Genomic DNA, 16274 nt, shown 5'->3' with positions numbered 1-16274 from the left:
TATTTATGCTTATAGCACAAGAAGTTTTAATAACTCCTGGGAAAGGCGGGAAAAGTTAATATTTACCCTTCCTAGGAGTACTGACATTAATTTCACTGATGTAAGCATTGGGGTTTTCAGCATTGTGACTGAAAGAGTGGAAACACTATTTACCTTGTAAGGAAGTCGGGGAGTAGTAAAACTGTAGAAAGAATAAAAGAAGCAGACACATGTACCTTGAATTACTCATCATTCTCCCACCACCTCCACTTTTCACTATGTTAACAGTATTTTTAAAGCCTATTTTTAATGCACACATGATGCTAGCCACACCATTAGCATCCCTGAAACCATCTGTGTATGCCTCTGGTCTAACAGTTACCATCTGATTTGATTGCATTAATTTCTACTTTGGTCTCATTACAATCAGAGCATTTCCTAACACACGACAGAGTAATGCAAAAAATGTGATGCAAACTTGAAGTCAGCATACTTCTTTAGTTAGGTCTTAACACTGATAATCATCCACCTCTGCTTCTCTCCTTGTTAAGCAGCAGTATTTCAATGTAGTTTATAAACAAGGGAAGGTTTAATGATAGTCTATGCTAACACCATGCTGTTAGATAGTGACACAGAAGCTTCTTCTAATAACATACTTCAACTAACGATAGGAATATTGTAAATGCCAATATGTATATTGATGATATATTGTTTCCTTGACTGCTTTTTTTCATCTCTACTCCTTGTTGCCCCAAAAGAAATATCTGTTAAATAGTGAGGGTTGTGTTTTGCAAGGGATCAACGAAAGAATATGTAAGAACGTTAGTAATAAGAGGCCAGAGGTCCAATATATGCCTCCTGGAGGAAGAGAAACAGAAAGAAATTTAAAGTTAATTAAAGCCAATCACTTCAGACATTGCACAATTAACTTGTGGTATTGCACAGGTACAAAATTTAATTCTGTGAATTGGCAGTACTCTAAAAATGGATTCCATGTATGTGGTGTATCAATAGTCACACAAGAATAAATTAGATATGTAATTAAACTCTAGGACACCTGGAAAATCTAAGCTTATAACTGGGAAAGATTTAAAGCCATATCTTTCTTCTATGTATAGGTCGCTTCTGGATTCTTCTTGTAACTCTTCTAGAAGAGATGTTTTCAAATCAAAGCCATACAGAAAACTTCATGAAAGGCAGATACTGCATTCACTTCCATCTGATAATTTGATAAGGAAGCCTCAGAATGCAATAGATGCTCATTTGATCAAATGTTTATACTAAGATAAATCTTAAATTATTAGCACATCTGGAACTCACTGAAAGAAACAAGGAAGTAACAACGAAGTAAAAACCCTTGACGCAAATTCTAATATGAAAAATAGAAAAATCAATTTTCTACCTTTTAATTAAAAAAAAATGCCCCAAACCAAACATTACAGTTTTCCAGTTTCAGTTAGTCTGTATTAAAACACATCTGAGGGTTTTATCGGTACAGGAAGAACAAGTCCTAAATATGTTTTGGAAGGGTTTCCTGTAAGACTTCCCCCTAACCTTTGGAAGTCTTCCAGAAAGCAAGAAAAAGAGCATGTTTGATTTACAGACAGAAACACCCAGAGAAGCAGTAAGTAGAAAGATGAGTTAAAGGAAGAAAGTGAGTTTCATTTTTGCACAAAGATTGTTTTGAAACTTCATCTTCAGTTAAAAGTCTTGACACAATTTCAAGACTTAATTTATTTTGCCTAGGAGATGATCGTTTTTAAGAAGAGTGTTCCAGTTTTGTAGGGAAACTCAGCCAAAAGGAAAAATAAATATTTTAAATGAGATACACTAATTACTAAGAACATAAAATGAGAAGTAATAATCTAGACTCATATAATAATCATTATTTGCAGTGAACATTTAATCCCATGTGACAAGAGTTTACTTTTCAGTGGGTCCTTACAGTTTCAAATAAGAATCTTTTAAGGGTAAAGAATAAATATTACTAGTGAGCTCCATTTTTTCAGTGCTTACAATACTAAATGAAAGCCCAAATCATAATGCATTTCAACTGCTTTGTGACACGACAGTGTTATTTTATTTGTATTATTTAATGTCTTGATTCAAGGTAATTTTTTTAAAAGGTACATAACCAGTCATCAACATAATTATGGGGGTAAGACATTATATTCTCTATAGTTCAGAAGGACCTGGAATCTACTTGTATTACATGTACCATAAAATTACATGTGTAATATTTTTATTATCAAGGGGATGATCCATGCAGTAACAAATCCTTCTTGTAGTTTCCTTAAATTAAGAAAGTTCTGATATGAGAGACTAGACCTCTTCCTCTTGCTTGGAGCATAAGCTTTACAAACAGCAAACCAAGATTAAACTTTCGTAACACCAGAATCTGGTTTCCACTGAAATCTTGAATATGAGCCCGATCTTTAAAGGAACAGCATCAGATACCTAATTCTATGGCTTTTGAGCAGGATGGGGCTCTTCTGACAGATAATGATTTCCTTCCTCCAGTGCTGAACTGCCATAAACTTTCTACAGGATGATTCTCCAGCTTGAACTTCCTTTTTAGCTAAGTCTATTTGCTTTGCATCAAGGGATGTTGACAGTTTTCAGCTCTAGCTCCAGAAGTCCAGATGGTTCAATGAAAGTGAAGGATAATACCATATGACTTAGATTACTCCCCTTTTTTTTTTTTTTTTCTTTTCCCTCCAGTACAAAAAGGAACAGCTTAATGTCAGGTCAAATTTGCAATTCAAACTGAGAGGGACAGTAAACAAGAAGAGTTACGCTCTTAGTCTGAAGGGACAGTAAGCAGGAAGACAACAGGTTGGGTAAAAACACATAAAATGCAAAAAGGCTAAACCTAAAGCATCTTTAAAATAAGTAACTTCACTGTTTATGTGGAAGGCCATTATTATGAACCGTGAACTAAATTTAAACTTGTACAGAGACAGTCTAACACACTATTCCCAGGGATTCAGAGGATAAAATGAGGATTTTCACAGTAAAAATTAACCTTAATAAAAAAAATAAATATATATTTCAAGCAATCATTCTTTAAGCAGTGAAGCATTCACAACAGTTACACATTCAGTTCTTTTTAGTTTTCTACAAGCTCTGTGCTAATTCACTGCTGGCATCTGCTGGGCAAACCTTACAGAGACCATTACCACTGCCAAGGCAGAATTAATTTCTTGCTACAGAATTGCACTTTTTCAGCATTGACTTTCATCAGAGGGTTCCTAGCCCTCCTGCTGTCAGCCAGAACAGAGGCCACGCAGGACAGTATGATCATCTGGTGACAAGATTCTGACCTCTTGTCCAGGATTTCTGGATGGTTTAAGGCTCTTAATTCAGCCTCATGAAGCACAGATTTATTGCAGTGACATCCAAGAAGAATGCAAAAGATCAATCACCCTGACCTTGCCACCGCCTTCCCTGCATGTTTCCATTGGATTACTTTAAACACAAGCATTTCAGCAGTGAACTGCGCTCCAGCTACACCAAAACACAACTGTTCCTCCTCTTCAGCAGTCACTGAGAACACACTCACTTAAGACATCACCCATTTCGCTGACTTCAGAAATGCTGTAAGGCCAGTTTATTAGCTCACATAGCGCTTCACTCCACAGAAGTGACCCAAGGTATCTCAGCAGCATTTTTCACTTTGTAATGTGAGCTTTCCTCAGCAGCCACCATCTTGAGAAACTAAAGAATAGGAAATAAGGCTCTCAGTTACGCAGCTTTGAACTTCTTACTATAGGACATGAGAATAAGCACACTTCTGCCTGCTTTCAGAAAAAAAAAATGCACAAAGACAACTGTAAGTGCACTTTCCCACAGCTGCAAACAAAAGCCACAGAAGAGAAGACGAAATAAAGATATTTTTGGAACACAGGAATGTAAAACGCTTCAGAAAAATGGTTGTGTTTCAGCTCATCTAGCCATTCCTATTTACATAAATGACTAACACCTCAGAATCTTGTACAGCGTTTGACCTTGAAGACGCATTTCTGCAATTAAGACTACAAGCAGTTAACGCCATACACTCATGAATGCTGCCATTCTCAAAGACCCACAGACGGGCAGAGAATACTGTAATCTCTGCCACTCATTCTGGAGCAGCTCTTGCAAAAGTAAATCAGCTTCCTTGTACAAAATCCTTCTGGCAACTTCGCTTCAAACAGATATACTGTTCCTTTACAAAGCTTTTTTTTCTTCCCTGCATTCATAAGGCTGTTTAAATACACAGCCCTCAGCAATGCTTACAAATTAGCTGACACTTATCAAAGCCGTTGCTGCTGCTGTTTTGATTTAAGAGAGTTACTTTCTCTGGTATGTATTAATGCAACGCTAGAGAAAATGCAGTTAGGCATCCACACATGCCCCGTGCTACACCAGCCCTTCGTCTAATACTCATATTCTCCTAGAGGAAGAACACTAAATATTGACTTCATACAGGGACTACTACACATTCATTTTTACATACTCTATATGTGACTTTTTTTCCACACATATATGTATTTATATATATATCTACACACTCACAGAAAACACATAGAATGGAAATTATTTTTTGTTCTAGAGCAACACATACTACCTATGCATGTACCTGCAACTAGTAACTTTTATAAAAGTTGTAAAGCATTATTTTTCAAAGACACTCATCTGCCAGATCTGTTCTCTGAAGTTCATGGAATATGCTTAAATCTGTATAAACTACATTTCCTTGATCGGGTTTTACCTCATCTAAGTCTAATTTGCAATTTAATTTTTCTTCTCTGTTCCCAAGTACATAAAAATTAGATTTACTCTTTAAACATTCACACATTAGCTGACGTATAATCTTTGACTCAGTATGTATTCTAAGTGTCTACTTGCTGAGGCAAACCTATGGCCTTATCTGTTATAATTTCTTATATATTATTTTTATATATTATCATAGATAACTTTCCCAGTCACTGAAATGCTTGTGATTCTATGCATTGGACACTTCCCAAATATTTTGTGAGAGTCTTTAGAATCATAGAATCATTTAGGTTGGAAAAAAAGAGCTCTAAGATCACCGAATCCACCATTGTGGCAGAACAAATTTACTTTTTTCCATACAGGTCTTCCTCCTGCTGTTTGAGCTGCTAGCATTATTACTTTTTCCTTGCAGAACGGAAAAACAGAAGAAAAAAACCCCGAACTCCCAAAAGAACAACTCGCCTTCAAAAGCTATCCATCCAAAGAATAATGACAAGTCAAAAAAGGCACAAGAGAACATACATTGCATTTATTGAGCATAACTGTCTACAGAATGCAACAGTGAGTTCTGCTTAAAAAAAAAATAAGATGTTACAGCGTGGCCAAAACCAAAAATGTGATCAGGAGGTCCATCTCTGGGACTGTGTTCTTTGAAAAATCATCAAATATATCATCTGAGTAGCCTCCTTATTGTTTGTCATTCCTCATTATGTCTAATAATGTCAACCATTCAAAAAAACCCAAACAGAATAAAATGTTTCCATAAAGTACAAGCTGGACTGAAGATAAGTAGCTATTTCTTCCAGTATAGATATTTGTCTGTGACACGTACATGGTGCAAACTCTGTGGCTGAAAGAACAGGACTCGCTTGTATCAGCAACAAAGAGTCTGTATACATATTGTTATGAATAGTAAGGTTGCTTTTGGCCACTAATTTTCCCTCAATTTTTCATTAAACCATACTGCTGGAAAAAAAATATTTATACAGCTTAAGGAAGAAAAATGGTTCAGTAATTACTCTACATGCTGAAATGGCATCCAAACTTCATTTCCAAGGAGAGTTTCCTAGAACATTTGACCACAAAAATATGATTATTTTTATAAACATAAATTAAAATATTACAGGTTGCCAACAAAGATCTGTGGGGTCTGTTTAACAGACACAGGGACTAAAAACCTATTACACTTTGTTAATGGTATTTACAATTACTGATAGCTTGAAAAGCAATCATAATCATTTAAATAAACTAAACATGTTTAATTTCTGTAGATTTGGTAGAATTTAAATTCTGTAGACCTTGGTGCTGCATTTACAACAAAATATTTTTGTTCTCAAATTAAATGGAATGTCAGCACTGAAACATTAGTCATTTTGTAGAAACATCTGTATATAAGGCAGTATTTGAAAATGCACACTCAGCTTCAGGGAAATGCTTAGACCCCATCAATTTCAGTGAGACTGAAACCAGCATACAAGTCAACTGAATCAGTCTAGTTCTGTGCTATAGACAAAGAGTCATGAGTTAGCATATAGCAGTGAAGCATTAACTGCATACAGCTCCTGAAGGCACAGAGCTTTCCTTATGTGCCAAATCCTCTTGTAAGGACTAAGCATTTTGGACAGCGCTTGTAGTCAGAGAAGGCAAGAGCTATGCAAGAATCCCTCAAAGAAATTAGTTGGAATTTTCTGCCTCACTCCAACGCCTCCTGCACAACATTGCTCTCCACCTTCTGGAGAAAAGCCGTCTTCATTAGCTGTCTGGGTTGTAGTTAGCTCTTTGCTTCCAGCTTTCCTTAATTTCTAGATATTCAGATAAACATTCAGTTAAAAGCCATTTTTAGCCTATACCAGAAAACTAAAGTTCATCTCCATACGTATTGGGTCACAGCTTCTGAGCTGCACAATTCTAGAGAAAATGCAGAAGAAAGTGTTAATTTACATGGATTTGGGCACTAATTAACATTAAATGATGCTCCACAGAATGTGACAAACCACGAAGATTTGCTAACAGTAGTTGCAAAACTGCATAAACTGAGATTTCATGTTCAATTTCTAAATGAAATGCCAATGTCAAACCCTACTGGCCACACACACTCTTTCCCTCCTCTCCATGGACAGGTGACCAAGTCCCCAGTTCTGGAAATCGACAAACAACATTGGAAGAAATTAAAAGAGAAAGAAAGAGCTGACATAAGATGAGACTTTACAGTCACAGGTGCATATTAGCACAAATCTACCTATAAAGACTCTAGCACTATAGCGTAGTAAACATTCTAAATTTTCAGTATTTATAGGGATTTGCTTAACAGGGCTTGCTATCAATTAAGCAGGTAATTTTATGCTAGCAAAGGTATCCTCAACAAATATTAATACTTAACACTCATTGCCATTGAACTCTGGGGTATAAACACATTACACTTTTATAAACTGGCAAATAACAGCTAATAAGCAGCATGACTATTGTCTCTTGGAACTCAGCTACCTCTTTCATATTAGAACTTTGAGGAAAGATCTGACCTGCAGAATCATAGTTACTGGTTTCTAAATACTTACATTACTTTTTTTTTTGTCCTTGCATGCTGTTGGTTTTTTGTATATTTAAACCACTCAGAACATATGAACAGGCCTCTAATCATCTGCAAAGCAACCTGCAAATATCCTCAATGTTTGCCTGATATTCAAAAACAGTTTTTGCAGGTGATCAGCCATTATGACAGCGCTGCTTGGCCCAGGAGTTAGAGCCCCAAAGTAGAAGTGCAAACAGAGCAAGAGAATGCATTTTCATTTGCAAATCTTTGCTTTAGATTTTGCAGGTCTGATTAAAACTCAGAGACTGAAATACAACTATTACAATTGAATTTATAAATTTCTACTCTAATTTTTCAACTCATTAGCAACTTACGCATTTTGACCAAATTACACTCTCTAGTAATTCTTAAAGCATACTTTGAAAGTGAGCTGCATAAGAAGTTCTATGATTAGACAGATTCAAACCAATTCAGTAGCTTTGTTTATAGGGCAGCTGCCAAGACTTGAGTCACTAAGTCAGCCTGTGACATGCCCACTTGTATAACTTGTATTCTTTGGCAGCATTTGAGAGTTTTGTGTATCTGTTGTTGGATACACAATTCTACTCCCATATAAAAAAAAATCAGTGATAAATTTGTACAAAATTAGTTTTAAAACTGTACTCAAAGATCAGTGTATTTTTTTTTTCTACATCCTGCACCATACTCTTAGTTGGTGGCCAAAAGCTGGTAAAAAGCAAACCTCTTGCCACAAATCATACTTGTGATTAAAAGAACAGATTTTAAATCCACCAGGATACTGTATCTTCTCTGACAGGAGAACTTGGTGGACATACCAAATGTGCAAACTCAATCAATTCATCACAAGTAGCATCGACTTTAGCCTGCTGCATACTGATAGTGACCGCTATGGGGAGAGAGAAAGCACATTCTGTCTGCTTCTTTCTCTCTCCCCCCACCCTTAATCAAGTTAAGGAAAGAGTAGTAAACTGCAAGCACATTTGTCTGCTTTTTAAGCTAAAGTTGGATGTAATGCTGAAATAATGTTTCTCTTATCACTCAGAGAACTGTTCCATTACCTTCCTGCAGAGATTTCATACCTCCAGGAGTTGTTTCCTAAATAAATGGCTTGAGAACAACAAAACACAATAAATGTTTTGAGAAATTATTTGCTTTGCTTCCTCTAACATCTAGCAAACAGTTAGGCTTTCTAAACCATCAACTTTTAGTCCCAAAGACAGCATTGCAGTTCTGGATTAAGAGTTTCTAGTCACCAGCTGTTACTTTTTTCCTCCTAAACCAGAGGTTTTTTTAGTGGAACAACCAACTTCTATCAATTTGATGACTCTGGCATCCTCTTTAGGTGGTATAATATAATCCAATTCCATATCAGACCTTAAAGCTTGTCAGAGCTTGCTTAGCTGTTCCTATTTATCTTTCTCTGGAAAAGAAAGGAAATGTTTTGTTTGCTTTCTTGTCTCATTTTGCCTTTGAGGATTCCAGTGGGCCAGGTTGAAATCCAGAATATTAATTACCTTGTATACCATTACGTCAACACGATCTGGAGGAAACAGATTTTTCTGGGTTTCCTGTTCTAAATGGTGTGGGTTAGAGTCAGATAGAACATCTGATAGTTGAGGACTGGGGCCTCTCTATATGCAATCAGTTCTTCCTTATCTAGTAAAGCATTGTTTTTAATTTCTTGTTCTGTCAGTGCCAGACTGAAACGAAATTACACTGTTCTTTTTTGTATTTGACCTTTCTACACCTACAACTTCACAGTTTTACACTTTGAGATAGGGTGTCTGATGGTCAAGGATGAGAAGGTGCAGTGAAGGTAGTCATTAACAAAGTGAATCTGTAGAGCTGTAGAATCAGTGGACACTGAATCGGTGTTTCCCCGCATATTTAGAATCACATTAGTACCAGGTTAGTTTCACTTGAATTCTGGTGAAACACATTCACTAGATGGCTAAATAGAAAAGAACTTGAAGAGGAATTTGTTACCCACTGGCTGGAGATCAGCCCAGAGCCCGATGAATTTTCCAAATTCCTATGGGGAAAGAACATGAACCAGTGCCAGTGAAGAGAATAAAGGGTAAAGGAGACAGACAAGAATCCACCCAAGCTTCAGGAAAGCCTTGTTAGAGGCATCTGCTTCAGGACAGAGAACTTTATCTAGATGATCATAATCTCATCTAGGCTCCCTCTCCCATGAAAGGCTGGACCAGATGGTCTTTCAAGGTCCTTTCCAACCTGGTCTGCTCTATGGTTCTGCACATTACTTTTTTAATAGCCTCTACATGGGCCATACTATGGTGCTTCAGGAACTACTCATTTGCAGACCACCATAGCATTCCAATCTGTTGACAAATTGCTCGTGACAGATGGTGGCAAGTAATGGCATAAAAACCCACTTTACAGTGGACAGCTATGAATTTCCTTCCTAAAAAAAAGTCAGTTTTTAGGCTTTGGGTCAGAAGGAAGAGAAGGGAAAAATACTTTTTTGGATGCAAAGTTCTTGGTTTCTCTTGAAGTCACTGAGCATGGCTGCAAAGTTCCACTTCCCATGTCAGATCCAGTGGTTTAGAAATCACACATAGAAGAACGGGTTGCAGGATTTTATCTCATACCAACTGATAACAGCCGTGCTAACTGTAGTGTAATGGGGGGGGGGGGGGGGGGGGGGAACAAACAAAAAAACCCCCACCAAAACACAACACAAAAACCTGAAACCAGTTGTGAGGTTGTCTGAAACAGTAGAAGTGCTGCTTCCATGTGCACATCCTGATGAAGGAAGGGAAACTTTTGTTTATGGTAGAAAAACCCCAGCACTACCAGCAGCATGAGGACACCATGTGCAATGCCTTCATTGTTTCCAAGTTACCATTAACGGACAGAAAGTAGACATTGAATTCAGTCTGAGAAAAGGAAGGGTTTTTTTCCTAAGTTGGCCTGGAATCAGCTGTGAAAAGGAGGTATCTAACATTTCAAAGGGCTTCCTAGGCAGCCAGATGCTGCTACATTAAGGAAACTCCAGACTTGACAGACTGGAATGGAGTAGAATAATATGAATGCCTGTATATCCCTCCAGCATCAGCTCTGCCCAGGAGGAGGTCTGGGGACATAACTGTACCTGCCCTTCCTCCCCTGTTCTTGGCCCATGCACCAGCAAGAACTGATCAGCTGATACGGAGTATGCATCAAGTGCATCTTTGGCTGGTCCTAACTCCACAGCTTGCCAGCTTAGGAAAAAGCACAGCTGCCAGCTTAGGAAGGAAGCTGGCAAGAGGGACTGAAAGGCTAAGGAGGGGACTTACACTCATAGGCCCCTGCTGCAGCATTTACTGAGATATAGTATTTTTTGCCCTTGCAAAAGCAGACAGTTTTCAAGATGGAAGGCAAATTTAATGGGATTACTTTGGTAAGGCAGGCTTCCTCGCATAAAAATATCACATTCTTAATTAGTAAAATAGTCTCATACTTCTAATTTCCCTGTATACTCTTATTTCTCAGAAGACATCGTTGGCTGTGTTAGCATTATGTTCAAAAGGCTTTTAATATTTTCTAGCATTAAGGGGAAAGGTAGAAGTTTCATTTTATCCAAAAGATGAAAAATGCTTCACATAAAAATGTTATTGTCAGTGATAAACACAATCCTGAATTTGTTTGGTCTATTTGACACTAGGAGCATTAGATGCACTTAAGTTATTTTCCTTTGCAGGTAGTTTGAGCTCAGGGAAAAACACTTCTATTTCAAAGATAATGTATACTGTTACATCATAGAAAGTATTTCCAGCGTTACTGGCCTGAGCTCATATCATTTAGTCTCAAGAATCCATGACCTGTTTGGAACTGAAACTCACTTTGACCCTGCATAACTACGTACTGCAACTACCCTATTGTGTAGGGGTAGCAATTTTATTTTTTACCTAGTAATTGATATCCAAATATGATTTATATTTACTCACGAACACTAGCTGTCATATATTTATCATACTACATTGCAATAGATTACATAGATTAGACTTCTATGTACAATATATTTTAGAAGGAACGAAACTAATTGGGGAAAGAAATTAAATATTAATAGAAAGAAATGATCTTTCAAAACATCTACGTAGCAGAGCACACCATACCTTCCTTACTCTCTTGTAAACATTTGAAGTAGCCAGGCAGGTTTTTGAAGGTCACATTGCATTATTATGGATGAAGCTCCAGAAAAAAGGCTGAATTGCAATGTTTCTGATATCACATGTGGCAATATGTACCAACAAGCATGTGACCTGTACCACAGACTCTGTAATTCATAAGTTTTTGAAAAAACAAACATACTTTAGATAGCTCCAACTTACAGATAATCACTCTTACTACACAGGCTCCATGAGAAAAAAAATGGAACAAATGTATGCCACCTTCTGTATCTTGCATAAAACAAGAATAACACAAGTTTATTGAAAAGCCACGGTTTTGGAGTTTATGGTTACATACACAGGTAAGGCTGAAACGTAGGATGTCAGGTTAAAAAGGAAAAGAAAGTGGAATCAATAACCTGACTATACCCATGCTGCCCCTTGCTCCTTCACTGCCGGCCATTCATCCCATTTGGTCACGCTACAGGCCTTCTTAATGAGCTGTTCCTGTAAACAAGCCAGCTGCTGATAAAGTGGCACAAGGAATCCAAGAGCTTCTCTGCAGTCTTGTACCTCGCAATATGTGTAACTCAGCTTTCAGAAGGATGAACCAGTTCACACCACCAGGGAGCACCAGCATCAGCGCTAGTATGGGATCATGGAGGCATGAGAATGACTAGCAAGCCCAAAGCCCACATCCTGACCACACAGGAAGATGTTTTTAAGTACAGACCAGGCTTGCACATTCTGCTTTTCTTTCTTACACTTGGCCCAAGGAGGAAAGCCTACTGGATTAACTTTTAATAACATTTAATTTCAAAACTTCAGAGGGCACTTGCCAATGCAGAGATGCTGAAATTTTGGGGGAGTTAAATTACGCATTTATAATTTTCTCTATTTTGGTCTCAGGTTTTTTTCTCTGCCTTTTAGCTGTCTGCTGTTAGTTTGTTATCTTTTACTTCTCTGCACTTGTATGATTTCAGTCATAGGTTTCCATGTATCCTTGGTTTCCAAAAAAATTGTGATTTCTGGTATGCTATGAAACCATTCTTTACTACATATGAATGTCCTCTCTCTCACTAGAAACCTTGCACCAGCCAATGCTGCAGAAGAATATGAAAGGTCTGTGAGCCAAACATCAAGAGAAGATTGAGAAAAACATTGCAAGTAAAATGTCTTGTGAAATTCCTGCCTCCTGGGAGGGACATTTCCATGTGAAATTTGTTCTCAGCAGAAATAGTACAGTGTAAAATCAGTAGCCCTAATTTAAGTAAAAAAAATTTGCTGCAGAAAAATTACATTCATAAGTAAAGCCTGACTCCCTGCTACAAGAAGGTTTGCAGACAGAGTGTATATGGGGAAAAACAAGGAAAACTGATGAAGTACTAAGTGGTTGATAAGCAGGCCCTTTCTTTGTCTTCTCTCAGCAAGCTCTTTTCAGCAAAAGACAGAAAAAGAACATAAAAAATTACTTTATGCTTACAGGGGCAGATTAATTATGAACCTCATTTGTTCTCCTCTTGTTCTTCGCTAGACCACACTCTAGTGCCTCCTTCATCCAGAAGTCTGTTGCAGCTTCTTACTCTGTCCCTGGTTCTACCAAACCACTGACCTTGATCATAAACCTTTTTCTCAAACTGCCTATACTGAAGAGGAGGAACTTTCAAAAGTTAACAGTACCCAGCAGCTTCTGGCTGGGATTGGCAAAGGGATTTAAAAATGAGACTAGAAAACAAAGAGTGAATAATGATGGTCATAATAAATAAAAATGGAATTCCAAGTAACATAAAATGATACAATAGAAATGTTATACAATGTTTACTCTGAATCTCTTACTCAGCTTGTTTTGACAGAGCCCCTAAGCGTTTACATGACTAATAATAGCATAGCAAACCCAAAAATCTTTCTTAAAACACTTTACCAAGAACCTCTTTCTCAGAAGAATGACTTTTGCTGAATATGGGTTCTGTAAATGAGCCTCTTCTAAGAAAAGCAGCCTAAAGGAAAAAAAAACAAGACTTCACCAGAACTGTGATGAAACTTGCAGTGATGATTTTACTGTCCTATGGCAAGTTTCCCCAAAGGCAGCATCTTGGGCTACTTTTCAGAAGAGTCACCAATGCTTCCACAAGACCTTGAATATCTTAACTTTAAATTTACATTGCTATAGCTAGCGATAGTCAATCTTGACTTAAGGCTGTGTGGTAAACTACCTTATCTTCTTTTAACATTGAGACCTGGATTAAATTTTCCCTACAGAACTTGATAGGGGTAAAATGCCAGTATACTATCATTAAAATGCTTGTAAAATGTGCATGAATTTTGTGATATTTTGTCTTCGGAAAAATATTTATAAATTATGAAAAAAATATTGAAATTAAATGTTATAAATGTTAAGTTTTAGATTTGTTTAAAGGAAAAGGTTTTTTTTATATGCTTCCACTGAATAGTAAGCATTTTGTTTCCCTTGAAACAAAAATTGTCAACTGTCACATTCTGTCTCTTTTTTTAAAATATTTTTTATATTTTTTTTACACTCTGATCAATTTCTATTCTGATAATTTCTAAGCACTAATGAAATGAAATATGCATTACTTAACTTGCTTGCATGCTTTCCTCTAGAGTCCACTGTATGATTTCTGGAATGCTGATTACTTCATATTTTTTCTCTGCACTATCATAATCCTGCTAGGGATCCAGACAGAGACAAATTTAAGCAAAATTAAGTAAGTTATAGAAAGCCCAGTCTTGCAACCACATTCTGCACTGCTCTCATGTGTTACTACATTTCCCATCCTCACATGAATGAAGCACGTTGGGTTTTTTGTATGCCTGGTTGTCCAGTAAAGAACAACTATGATCTACAGGGAAGAACCTGAAACTGAGACATTAAATCCTACCTTCAAAAAGTCTATGGGCTTTTACAGTTTTCTTTAATGGAGACAGTATTTTGTATATGGGTGCTTCATAGCTATGGGGCATTGAAACAAATTTCTGAGTAGCTCTCTAACCTCTTGACCTGTCCTTTTTATATAAACCAGTGCTACGCTTTGCTTCTAGCTAGCATTTAATTAGTGGAGGAGAGGAAAACAACACTTTCTCTGGGAAACACTAAGAAATGAAACAACCTGCAAGATTATTACCAACCCCAACGCCATTCCCAGCTACCACACAGATGACTATTTCACTCCAAGTGTTGTAATTTCATATTCTGATAACTTTGACTTGCAGATTGTATTTTAAAGGAAGAGTTCCTGTAATGTGCAAACTCTGTTCATCTCGCCAAAACTTCATTTTTGTTTGTTCTGGAAGCTGCTTGTCTGAATCTAAAACAAAAGCAATTGGTTTGCCCTCAAGGTTTAGTACAAACAAAGATTTTGAGAAGATTTAATTTAAATGTAGAATAAGTAGTGAAGGAAGAATATTCACAGATAAAATTTCATTTTTCAAAACATTCAGGAAAAATCAGTGGACTGCAGGAAATATGCAACTGGAAAATGAGATGGTCAGATAAGCAATAAGCTTTTTTTTGCTGAACATGATATCAGTTTCAATTTGCAAGAATTAACTGTGAAATACAACACGAAAAACGTGTGGTTGAGTCAAAAATCCAATAGCAAGATACTTAGCTAAACTTCAACACCAAAAAAAGTCCTTATGGAGAATATATTTATAGAAGGATTAAAGAGCATATGCATACTATAGAAACATAAATGTTAATAAAGTCTCCTGAGAAAGCAGTGAAAGTACTGTTGGTTGAACTGTAAATAAAACCTAAAAAAATACCTATTAATCATAGAAAATAACACATGCAGAGGTAAACGTACACACTGCACATGTAGAGGTAAACATACACGTTATTTGATCTGTACTAAAAAAGGAGGCAAAGTTCTGGAAATTAAATTGTGGTTTATTATCTCAGCAGGTTTAATTTGTTTCATATACATGGTTTGTCTGGGGCTTTTAATCAATCTAGACAGTTCTCCTGTTAATTATTAAAATGCCTAAAGCCTCTGCATGTACTTCTTGTAGTTGACATAATGGAAACAGAAGTGACAAGTTTTTCTAAGCAATTCTGTGAACATACTGTTCAGAGCATAAGAACAGGGACATCCTACCACATTATTTGACTGTTAAGAAAGGAAGTGCTGTTAAGTAGTTAAGTAATTCTGCCTCAGATGCTGGTGTATTACTGGTGACATCCTAAAAAAAAAATTAAGAGTTAACAACTCATATACATGCAAACAAAATTAATTCATCATTTCAAAAGCTTTTGTTGTGCCTAAATACGTGGGGATACCTGTATCCTATTGCCCAGACATTTACATGTACTTTCATGATCTTCCATGCATGTTACCTACAATCACCACACTTATTTTGTTCCTATATTTAAAAAGGATCCAGGAGGAAAATTACTTCCTGCGTTTATGGCCACAAGTCACAATAGCCCTGAGCAATGTTCGTAATGACATTCCTTATCTCTTGCAATCTTGGCTTCCTTTTGTTTGCTGGGCTTGTTGGGAACACTTTGTATAGTAGTTACTCTAATCTTGTTCTCTTTCCTAAAAAACTTCCACACAAAAAAACATATTTCAATGCAAGAGAATTAATTTACACTGTTAGAAACAAATCCAATTACCTAGGAACATCTATCGATTGCAGTCACTGTAAAGAGGGCAGATCCTGAACCCCAGAACTGACTACAGTCGGGCAGATGACGTAAGTGGGAACTTTCAGTAGCTGGTCTATGCTGTTTGTTTTTTTGAACACAAAAACAAGGATCAAAATTGTTACGAAATCTCAAAAAGTGGGACAGCATAGTCTTTTCTGTTGTTCCTCCTACGGGGCAAGGAAAGGAAAATTAGTAAAGTTAC

Source organism: Falco rusticolus, chromosome 1, assembly GCF_015220075.1.
Source record: "Falco rusticolus isolate bFalRus1 chromosome 1, bFalRus1.pri, whole genome shotgun sequence".
NCBI lineage: Eukaryota > Metazoa > Chordata > Aves > Falconiformes > Falconidae > Falco > Falco rusticolus.
Note: the sequence above shows the minus strand (reverse complement) of the source record.